This window comes from Chlorocebus sabaeus, chromosome 20 (assembly GCF_047675955.1).
Source record: "Chlorocebus sabaeus isolate Y175 chromosome 20, mChlSab1.0.hap1, whole genome shotgun sequence".
Classification (NCBI taxonomy): domain Eukaryota; kingdom Metazoa; phylum Chordata; class Mammalia; order Primates; family Cercopithecidae; genus Chlorocebus; species Chlorocebus sabaeus.
Window position 1 is genome coordinate 97,039,468 of NC_132923.1, and position 9,942 is coordinate 97,049,409.

Below are 9,942 nucleotides of genomic sequence, written 5' to 3' on the forward strand. Positions count from 1 at the left end.
TACTTGGGTATCTCTTCTAAATTACCACTAAACTTATATTAGTTAGTTCTACTTCTAATAAATTCTTATCACTAGGTTTTAACATGTCACAAAGTAAAACCTACACATGCTACCAGAAGATACAAGTTGGCTTACCACAGAAACCAAATAACAAGAACCACTTTGCCCCAGTAAAGATGCCAGTTAGGCCAGGTACAATGGTTCATGCCTGTAATCCCAGCACTTTGGGAGGCCGAGAAGGGCAGATCACCTGAGGTAAGGAGTTCGAGACCAGCCTGGCCAACGTGGCAAAACCCTGTCTCTTTAGCCAGGCATGGTGGTGGGCACCTGTAATCCCAGTTACTCAAGAGACTGAGGCAGGAGAATTGCTTGAGCCTGGGAGGTAGAGGTTGCAGTGAGCCGAGGTCAGGCCACTGCACTCCAGCCTGGACAGAACAAGACACCATCTCAAAAAAAAAAAAAAAAAAAAAAAAAGATGCCATCTAAATCTAACCCAAATCAGGAGCCACTGTTCTTCTCTAAGCATTTGGTTTCACTGATTAAACCAATGACATTTAGTGCCTGAGTCACTGCCACCCGAGGTTTAGATTTAAAAAGAATGGCCTATCTTCTAGGGAGAGAAGGAATCCAACCCATTATCAACACCTGCCTCCTGTTCCCTCCTTACGCATGTCCTTTATCTGAAACTCCAGGAGTGAGTAAAGTTACTGTATAAAGTGAAATTAGACTTGGGAACTAGCTGTTTCAATGTCTGGGGCAAACAGATAACTTTGTGTGGTCATGGGTTCTCTTCTCTCCTACATTCAAAGAATATTATGAAGACTAATTGCACAGAGCATTCAGCAGTCCCTTTCTACTTCTACATGTGTTATAGCATATAAGGGAAAACCGTATTGGCTGATTTCAGCTTGAATAGTTGCTTTAAAAGAACAGCATTTCCCACTCTCACATTTAAAGATGGATTCAAGGATGACGTTTGTCCTTAGCCATGATTCATCTACAAGTAGAAATATGGAAATATTGTAAGTCTATAATTAACTAAAGTATAGGAATTTCAATGCCCTCTGGAGGGAAAAAAATGCCCTCTGGAGGAAAACAAAACAAAACAAAACAAAGCAAGCCTGCTCCTTCCATTAAACATTTCAACTATTTTCCAGCGAAATGGGAAAGTTTGGCACAAAAGGTCTGGTAATACAAGGCAAACAAAGCAGCACTGTAGCTGAGGCATATTTTTAGAACTTTGTTTTTATCAGGTTAACATACAGTACATCAAGAAGAAATTGCATGGTGAATGCTGTAGCTGCATTAATTTAAGGTTATGAAACTACAGTCATGGCCGGGCGCGGTGGCTCAAGCCTGTAATCCCAGCACTTTGGGAGGCCGAGACGGGCGGATCACGAGGTCAGGAGATCGAGACCATCCTGGCTAACACAGTGAAACCCCGTCTCTACTAAAAACACAAAAAACTAGCCGGGCGAGGTGGCGGGCGCCTGTAGTCCCCGCTACTCGGGAGGCTGAGGCAGGAGAATGGCGTAAACCCGGGAGGCGGAGCTTGCAGTGAGCTGAGATCCGGCCACTGCACTCCAGCCCGGGTGACAGAGCAAGACTCCATCTCAAAAAAAAAAAAAAAAAAAAAAAAAAAAGAAACTACAGTCATGCATTACGTAATGACATTTTGGTCAATGATGGACCACATATACAACAGTGGTCCCATAAGATTACAATACCCTATTTTTACTGTACTTTAAAAATGTGGCCAGGAACGGTGGCTCATGCCTATAATCCTAGCCCTTTGGGAGGCTGAGGCTGGCGGAAGGTCAGGAGTTTGAGACCAGCCTGGCCAATATAGTTAAACCCCATCTCTACTAAAAATACAAAAATTAGCCGGGCGTGTTGTTGCATGCCTGTAGTCCCAGCTACTCGGGAGGCTGAAGCAGAAGAATTGCTTGAACCCGGGAGGCAGAGGCTGCAGTGAGCAGTGAGCCAAGATCATGCCACTGCACTCCAGCCTGGGTGGCAGAGCGAGACTCAGTCTCAAAAAAAAAAAAAAAAAAGTTTAGATAAACAAATACTTACACTGTGTTACAAACTGCCTACAGTATTAGATACAGTAACATACTATACAGGTTTGTAGCCCAGGAGCAGTAAGTTACACCATATAGTCTAGATGTGCAGTACCATCTAAATTTGTGCAAGTACACTCTATGATGTTCCCACAATGATGAAATCACCTAATGACAAATTTCTCAAGATGTATCCCTGTCATTAAGCAACACATGACTGTATAATTTTATCAACTAAAATAAATGTGAATACTCGATAAACTATATGCAACTTTAGTGTTTGTTTTTTGTTGTTGTTGTTGTTTTTGTTTGAGACAGAGTCTTGCTCTGTCACTCAGGCTGGCGCAGATCATGCAGTGGTGCGATCTTAGCTCACTGCAACCTCCACCTCCCCGGGTTCAAGTGATTCTCCTGCCTCAGCCTCCCTAGTAGTTGGGATTACAGGTATACGCCACCACACCTGGCTAATTTCTGTATTTTTCGTAGGGACGGGGTTTCACCATGTTGGCCAGGCTGGTCTCGAACTCCTGACCTCAGGTGATCTGCCCACCTTGGCCTCCCAAAGTGCTGGGATTACAGGCGTGAATCACCACGCCTAGTATATATGCAACTTTAAAATAAATAGTCCCAGCCTGGCGCGGTGGCTCACACCTGTAATCCCAGCACTTTGGGAAGTCGAGGTGGGTGGATCACCTGAGGTTGGGAGTTCGAGACCAGTCTGACCAACAAGGAGAAACCCCATCTCCACTAAAAAAATACAAAATTAGCTGGGCGTGGTGGCGTATGCCTGTAATCCCAGCTACTCGGGAGGCCAAGACAGGAGAATTGCTTGAACCCGGGAGGCGGAGATTGAGGTGAGCCGAGATCGTGCCACTGCACTCCAGCCTAGGCAACAAGAGCGAAACTCCATCTCAAAAATAAAAAATAAAATAAATAGTCCCTGTCCACTAAAACCAAGCACTCTGAATACAAGCAACGCGAACAAAACAGGAATTTACATAATTTTCAATAGAGAGGGAAATCTGCTGACTTACACTGCAAACAAGAAGCTTGCTTCTAGTACTTAAATCAATGGCATTTCTCTAAGATCACATCTGCCAGGTGTGGTGGCTCATGCCTGTAATCCCAGTGACTCAGGAGACTGAGGCCAGAGAATCACCTGAGGCCAGGGGTTTGAGATCAGCCCAGACAACACAGTGAGACCCTATCTCTGAAAAAAATCAAACTTTTGGCCAAGCATGCAGTGGCCCATGCCTGCAATTCCAGCACTTTGGGAGGCTGAGGTGGGTGGTTCCATTGAGGAGTTTGAGACCAGCCTGCCCAACATGGCAAAACCTTGTCCCTACTGAAAATATAAAAATTAGCTGAGTGTGGTGGTGTGTGCCTGTAATCCCAGCTACTCGGGAGGCTGAGGCAGGAGAATTGCTTGAACCCGGGAGGGGGAAGCTGCAGTGAGCCTAGATTGCGCCACTGCACTCCAGCCTGGGCAACGGAGCGAAACTCCATCTCAAAAAAACAAAAAACAAAAGAAAGAAAAAACACTGTAGTCCCAGCTACTCAGGAGGCTGAGGTGAGAAGATTACTTGAACCCAGAAGTTGGAGGTTGCAGTGAGCCATGACTGCAACATTGTACTCCAACCTGCACACCCAGAAATTCCTTGAAGGGTAATTTCTTAAGGCTTCAACAAAAACAAATGATTCATTCATTGCAGGGTACTGAGTGCTTATCACGTACCATTGACTATGCTAAGTATGGCTATGGGGCCTGCCCTCACAGAATTTAGTTGGGGACATTGTACAATCATAGCTACGATACTTTCTAATGCAGCAATTCTCAACCAGGGGCAATTTTGTCCTCCAGGAGACATATGGCAATGTCTGAAGACATTTTTGATTGTCATAACTGAGGAAGTGTTATTGGCATTTACTGGGTAGAGACAGATGCTGCTTAATATCCTACAATACACAGGACAACTCCATAATAAAGAATTATATGGTCCAAAATGTCAATTGGGCCAACGTTGAGAAACCCTGTTCTAATTTAACAAGGAGCATAGGGAGGTGCGAAAGGTTAAGTAAAATGCTAGTTCAGGACTTTCTAAATTAGAAAGTCAACGTGTACCATCTAATAAAAATTAAGATAAGGGCCTAAACTGTGGAGAACTCTGTAAGATGGACAAAAGAGTCTAGAATTGATTCTTTGCAAATATGAAGTCAGTGAAGAGTAACAAGATGAAAAATGCTTCTTCTTAGAGAACTTTAAATTAAAGATTAGTCTGGTTGTCACAGAGAAGCTGAAGTATAGGTCATGAATGCCAGGTTAGCACAAATAAACAAAGAAACTGATGGCAACATTTCAAAGGAATAATCACTAGGATTGGGTAAGATACCGCTCAAGAACTCACAGATTTCAAATCTCAGCATTAAATTTCAAACCAGAGGTTGAGCTTCCAGTGACACTTTGCATTTGCTTAAGTTAAAAGAAAAATCTTTGATTCACAATACTTCACAAAAAACTGAAAGGAGGGGCCGGGCGCGGTGGCTCAAGCCTGTAATCCCAGCACTTTGGGAGGCCGAGACGGGCGGATCACGAGGTCAGGAGATCGAGACCATCCTGGCTAACATGGTGAAACCCCGTCTCTACTAAAAATACAAAAAAATAAGCCGGGCGAGGTGGCGGGCGCCTGTAGTCCCAGCTGCTCGGGAGGCTGAGGCAGGAGAATTGCGCGAACCCGGGAGGCGGAGCTTGCAGTGAGCAGAAAGCGGGCCACTGCACTCCAGCCTGGGTGACAGAGCGAGACTCCGTCTCAAAAAAAAAAAAAAAAAAAAAACTGAAAGGAGGAAGTCACCTTTTTTTTTTTCTTGTAGAGACAGGGGTCTCACTATGTTGACCAGGTTAGTCTCCAATTCAGCCTCAAGAAAGTAACTTTTTAAAAGCTAAAAAAAAAATAACTGCAACCAGGAAAAAGGGTGAGAATAAGAGATCATCCGTGAGAATAAAAGATCATCTGTAGGTTGGAAACAAAACATTTTACAGACTCAATAGATAACCTCCAAAGCAAAAATATACTCACTGAATCTTAACAATATCACCACCTTTGGTTTGCACATCAGGCTGTATTCTACAAAGTACTTTCACTGCTACCATTTTATTTAAACTTCTCTGAGATATCAATTATGCCCACCTAATTGAGGAAGTATTTCTGGAAAAAGCGAGAAACTCCTTTTTTCTTTTTTTTTGAGACAGAGTCTCATTGTCACCCAGGCTGGAGGGCAGTGGTACAATCTCAGCTCACTGCAACCTCCACCTCCCGGGTTCAAGCGATTCTCCTGCCTCAGCCTCCTGAGTAGCTGGGACTACAGGTGTGCGCCACCACACCCAGCTAATTTTTGTATTTTTAGTAGAGACGGTGTTTCACCATGTTGGCCAGGCTGGTCTTGAACTCCTGATCTCAAGTGATTTGCCCACCTCAGCCTCCCAGAGTGCCAGGATTACAGATGTGAGTCACTGTGCTGGGCCCAGAAATGTATTTATGCTGGACCTGGGCAAATCAATCAGCAAACTGCCAACCACAAAATCAAATCCAAACAAATTCAACAAGGCATTAAAAGCCCTTTACCCCGGGCGCGGTGGCTCACACCTGTAATCACAACACTTTGGGAGGCCAAGGCGGGCGGATCACGAGGTCAAGAGTTCAAGACCAGCCTGGCCAGCATGGTAAAACCCTGTCTCTACTAAAAAGACAAAAATTAGCAGGGCACGGTGGCGTGCACCTGTAATCCCAGTTACTCGGGAGGCTGAGGCAGGAGAATTGCTTGAACTTGGGAGATGGAGGTTTCAGTGAGCTGAGATAGTGCCACTGCACACCAGCCTGGGCAACAGAGCAAGACTCCATCTCAAAACAAACAAACAAACAAACAAACAAAAGCCCTTCACAACTTGGCTGACATCTAACCTTTTTTGCAGTCTGGTCTTCTGCAAAACTCCAGGCCCCGGTATTTCACTGAACAATTCAGGCCCTCTCCTGTCTCCATTATCTTTACTCTTGCTGTTTCCTTTAGCTGACCCACCTTATTAGACATCTTTGCCTGGATATGCTACAAACACCTCAAACTAAAAACATTCAAAATGCATTTTTTTCCCATGTCACTTCCCTAATTTACCTCTCATACTCTTTATATGAATGGTACTACCCAGTTCCCTAAGACAGAAAGCCAGGCAATCATGCTACTCTTACTTCTTCATTCCCATAATCAGCCTCCAATTCTATGGATTCTATCTTCTTAATATTGCTCACATGTGATCCCTCTCCATTCCCATTTCCACCGTCTTAGTTCAGGCCATGTCTACAGCAAGAGCTTCCAAACACTGGTTTACTTCCCCCATAGGCCTGGTCCCCTCCTACTTGACAGAATGAACTTTCTAAAATATAAATCTGATGACATCATTTTCCTGCATAAAACCCTTCAAAGCATCTCTATAGCTTTCAGGGTAAAAATCCAAATTATTTAGCATGACTTACAATGTCCTCCACATATGACTGACCTGACCACATCTCACTTCCTCCACTTCCCCAACCATTACTAGAATTCCAGTGACACTGAACTAGTCGTGGTCTTTCAGCTGTCCAGTTCTCCAGGTCCTTGCACCTGTAGTAGTCTCTGCCTGGAAATCCCTTTTCCAGATTCCCTATGTAGCTAAATAAATATTTCAAGAGTTAGTCTCCCATTTCCTCCTGGAAGCCTGGACAACTGGCTCAGGTATTTCTCCTCTGTGCTCTTGTAGCCCTGTGCTATGCGCTATGAAACTGTAAGCCACCCCTCATTTACTTGTCTATTTCCTCTCCCACAATAAACTCCAGAAGAACTGTATTCTTTGCCACAAAGGCTGTCTCATTAAAATGTGCCTCATACATGCTAAGGTCTTAATAAATATCTGGTGGGGCCGGGCACGGCGGCTCACGCCCATAATCCCAGCACTTTGGGAGGCCGAGGTGGGGGATCACCTGAGGTCAGGAGTTTGAGAGCAGCCTGGCCTTCACGGGGAAACCCCATCTCTACTAAAAATACAAATAAATTAATTAATTAAAGTCTGGTAAATGATACATGTGCTGATCTGCTCAAGGATTTTCACTTGAAGAGAGATCCCACAAAGAGCTTCAACTGACACAGTTCTGATGCTAACCTGTCTCAAATGTTCTCATTCCCCTCTTCGAACACATTCCTATTTATCCTTCAAAATTCATCTTAAAAACTCTGCTTCTTCAGAAGGGCTTTTCCTGAACCCCTTGTTACATACTTTCAGAGCACCGTGTTCTTTCCTAACTCTCATCAACATAATTATTTCTTAAACATCCCTGCAAACAGCGCTAGCTCCATGCGGGCAGGGTCTACATTGTTTTGTTTTAAAGCTGCATTCCCAGCATCTGGGAAAATGCTGGCACAGAATAAACACAATTTGTTACGCTGAATTTAATCCTGTGGGGTCAGCAGAGATCTCCACTTAAATGATGAACAAAAGGAGGCTCAAAGAAGTTAAATAAGGCACCTATGGCCATAGACACTTGGCACTGAGGCCAGACCAAACCTGAGCCGTCTGGTTTCAGGTCCAGAAGTACACACCTTCAATAAAGTTAGCCTGGCTTTTCAAAACAAGAGCAGCCGCCGAGGAGGAAAAGGAGGATATCTGCCCGTAAATACAAGGATTTGCCCGCCTCTCTTTTAAAAACTCCCTAGGCATTTCAAACAGCTCAATTTGGGAAGAGGGGAAAAAAAAGTTCCACGCAGCGATGGCCTCTGACCTGCAGCAGCCTTAAGGGCAACACCGACCGGAAGACCATCCCAAGTTAGAGAGGTTCCGAGCAACAAGGGACGGAACCGGGGCTGGTCATCTTAGGAACCAGGACCATGATTCTGATTATTTTCCTCACTCGCTATATATCTCGGACTAGCCTCTTCTCTAGGGATCAATTTACCCATCAGTGCAATGGGAGCATCAACAGGGAACAGGGAAGACTCTCCGATCTCGGAGGTTCCTTCCACTCAGAGCACCTCAGGAATCAGGCCTCCGCTGAAAATGATGTGCGGCACTGCGAAATCGGGCAGAGGGGCCTCCCTCGGGCAACCGGACTCAGCTGCTCACCCCGGCCCCACCTCAAGAGACCGCGCCCAGGAGTCCGGGTCGGCCTGAGGGCCTCAGCCCCGGCCCTCTAGGCAGGGTTCACGACACGCGCGCAGGCCAGAAGGGCCATTAACAACACCAGGGGCCGATGGGCCCCGGAGGAGACCCCAGTCCCTACCAAGCTGCACACCCTCACCTCAGAGTTCTGCCTCACCTCCGGACTGCTATCAGCCGCTCTCCGCTTCCGGCAAGAACCGCCCAGCAATCTCCGCGCGACCCACTTCCGGGCCCTCACTGGGCGCGGCACCCCCACCGGAAATGAACCGCCGGCTGAAGCGCTAGGCTGGCCCGCGACTGGGCAGGAAGTCTCACCGCCCCGCTAGTGACTCCGCCCCCCTTCGCCACGCCCCGGAGAAAGCGGCCCAGCTCGCACAGAGGGCACTTGGGGAAGAGCCCCGCCCCCAAGGCGGGAGCGACGCGGGGAGGGCGGGCTCACAAGCGAGGTCACGCCCTCGGTCCCCTTTACCTACCCGGAATCGCCCCCGAGACCCGGGCGCAGGAAGGGCAGAAGTCCCTGGCTAAGTTCCTCTCTGGAAGGAACAGAAGAGTGGCCAGTTCTCTGTCAGTTTGGTCTCAGTGGCAGAGGCCGGTTCCTTTCCGCTGCAGTCCGGAAAGGGTCTTGGAACGACTGGGGTCCAGGATTCTCTGAGGGCAGGAATCCGGTCGGCCGTCAGCTCTTGGTGGGGATCGAGGCCAAGCTCCCCCTGTCTCTGGGCGTGCATACCTCGGTTTCCCCGTTTGTGACGTGGGAAGGCAATTAGTCTGGACATTGTTGTGGGAGGACCTGCGGAGACTGGGCGCAGGGTGTGGGGGTCAGTGAGGGCGCTGTGGGTCAGCCCCAGCCCGGCTGGCAGTCCCGGGACTGGGAAAGTAAGAAACCCTCCGCTCTCACCCCACTTCCTGTTTGGTCGGTGTGTTTTGTGACCATAGATGGTCAGGTCTGGGGCCGCGCGAGAGCCTCCGCCCTTGTGGTTTTGGAGCCCTTCCTCCCGGCGCGCAGGGTGTGGTCCCCGAGAATAAGATGAGCAAAATTAAAGCAGATCCTGCACCCACCGTGCTGAAATCCGGCTTCTGAGGCAGCCTCATCCTGGGCTGGGCGGGCCCAGGCGGCTGCTACTCGGTTCAAGGGGAGGTTCCGCACGGTGGCTGCCGCGCGCAGGGGAGGATTCACTTCCTTGCTCCTTGGGCCGGGAGATCCGATCTTTGTTCCCTCAAGACTCACGCTCTCCAACCGGTCATTATCCTCCCACAAAGATTTATTTCTAGAAAAAACGGGCGGGTGCCACAGTTCCCGCCCCTTCAGCTGAAAGACTGTGACAGCTCCGTGTTTCAAGTTGAATGCAGGAGTTATATGCCAGAGTCAATCATTCAACAACTAAAGTTCTTATAATAACAGCTACCATTTACTGCACGCTGACTACTTGCCAGACCTATGCTGAGTTCTTCAAGCCTATTTTCATTTACTCCTAATAGCAACTCTCGGTGATTGGTACCATTATGTCCTCTGGTTTTCAAATGAGGAAGCTGAATAACTTGCCAAGGTCAGAAAATAACTGTTGAAACTGAAGGAAACACATCTGTCTGACTCTAAATCCCATGAGCTTAATTAGCCCCTGTGATAGACCACACTGCAGTCATTTGAGGCAGAGGCGGTGAATGCCTCTGGATCTGGAGACATACTGGGTTCCAGTGCTGGCA

The 9,942-nt window shown here is 47.3% G+C and overlaps 1 protein-coding gene across 10 annotated transcripts in view; it reads right to left on the reverse strand.

Moving 5' to 3' along the window:
• Nucleotides 1-9,428, reverse strand: part of CAP1 (cyclase associated actin cytoskeleton regulatory protein 1) — a 33,025-nt gene extending 23,597 nt beyond the window's left edge. For 2 of the 10 annotated variants that reach the window (XM_037997566.2, XM_007979284.3), the window contains exon 1: nt 8,399-8,503. The gene's annotated coding sequence lies outside the window, so the exon portion shown is untranslated. Of the gene's footprint in view, nt 1-8,380; nt 8,504-8,714; nt 9,038-9,297 lie in introns of those variants that run through there. The other 8 variants (XM_037997563.2, XM_007979283.3, XM_007979287.3 and 5 more) reach the window with 7 other exon arrangements.
• Nucleotides 9,429-9,942: the final 514 nt, after the last annotated feature.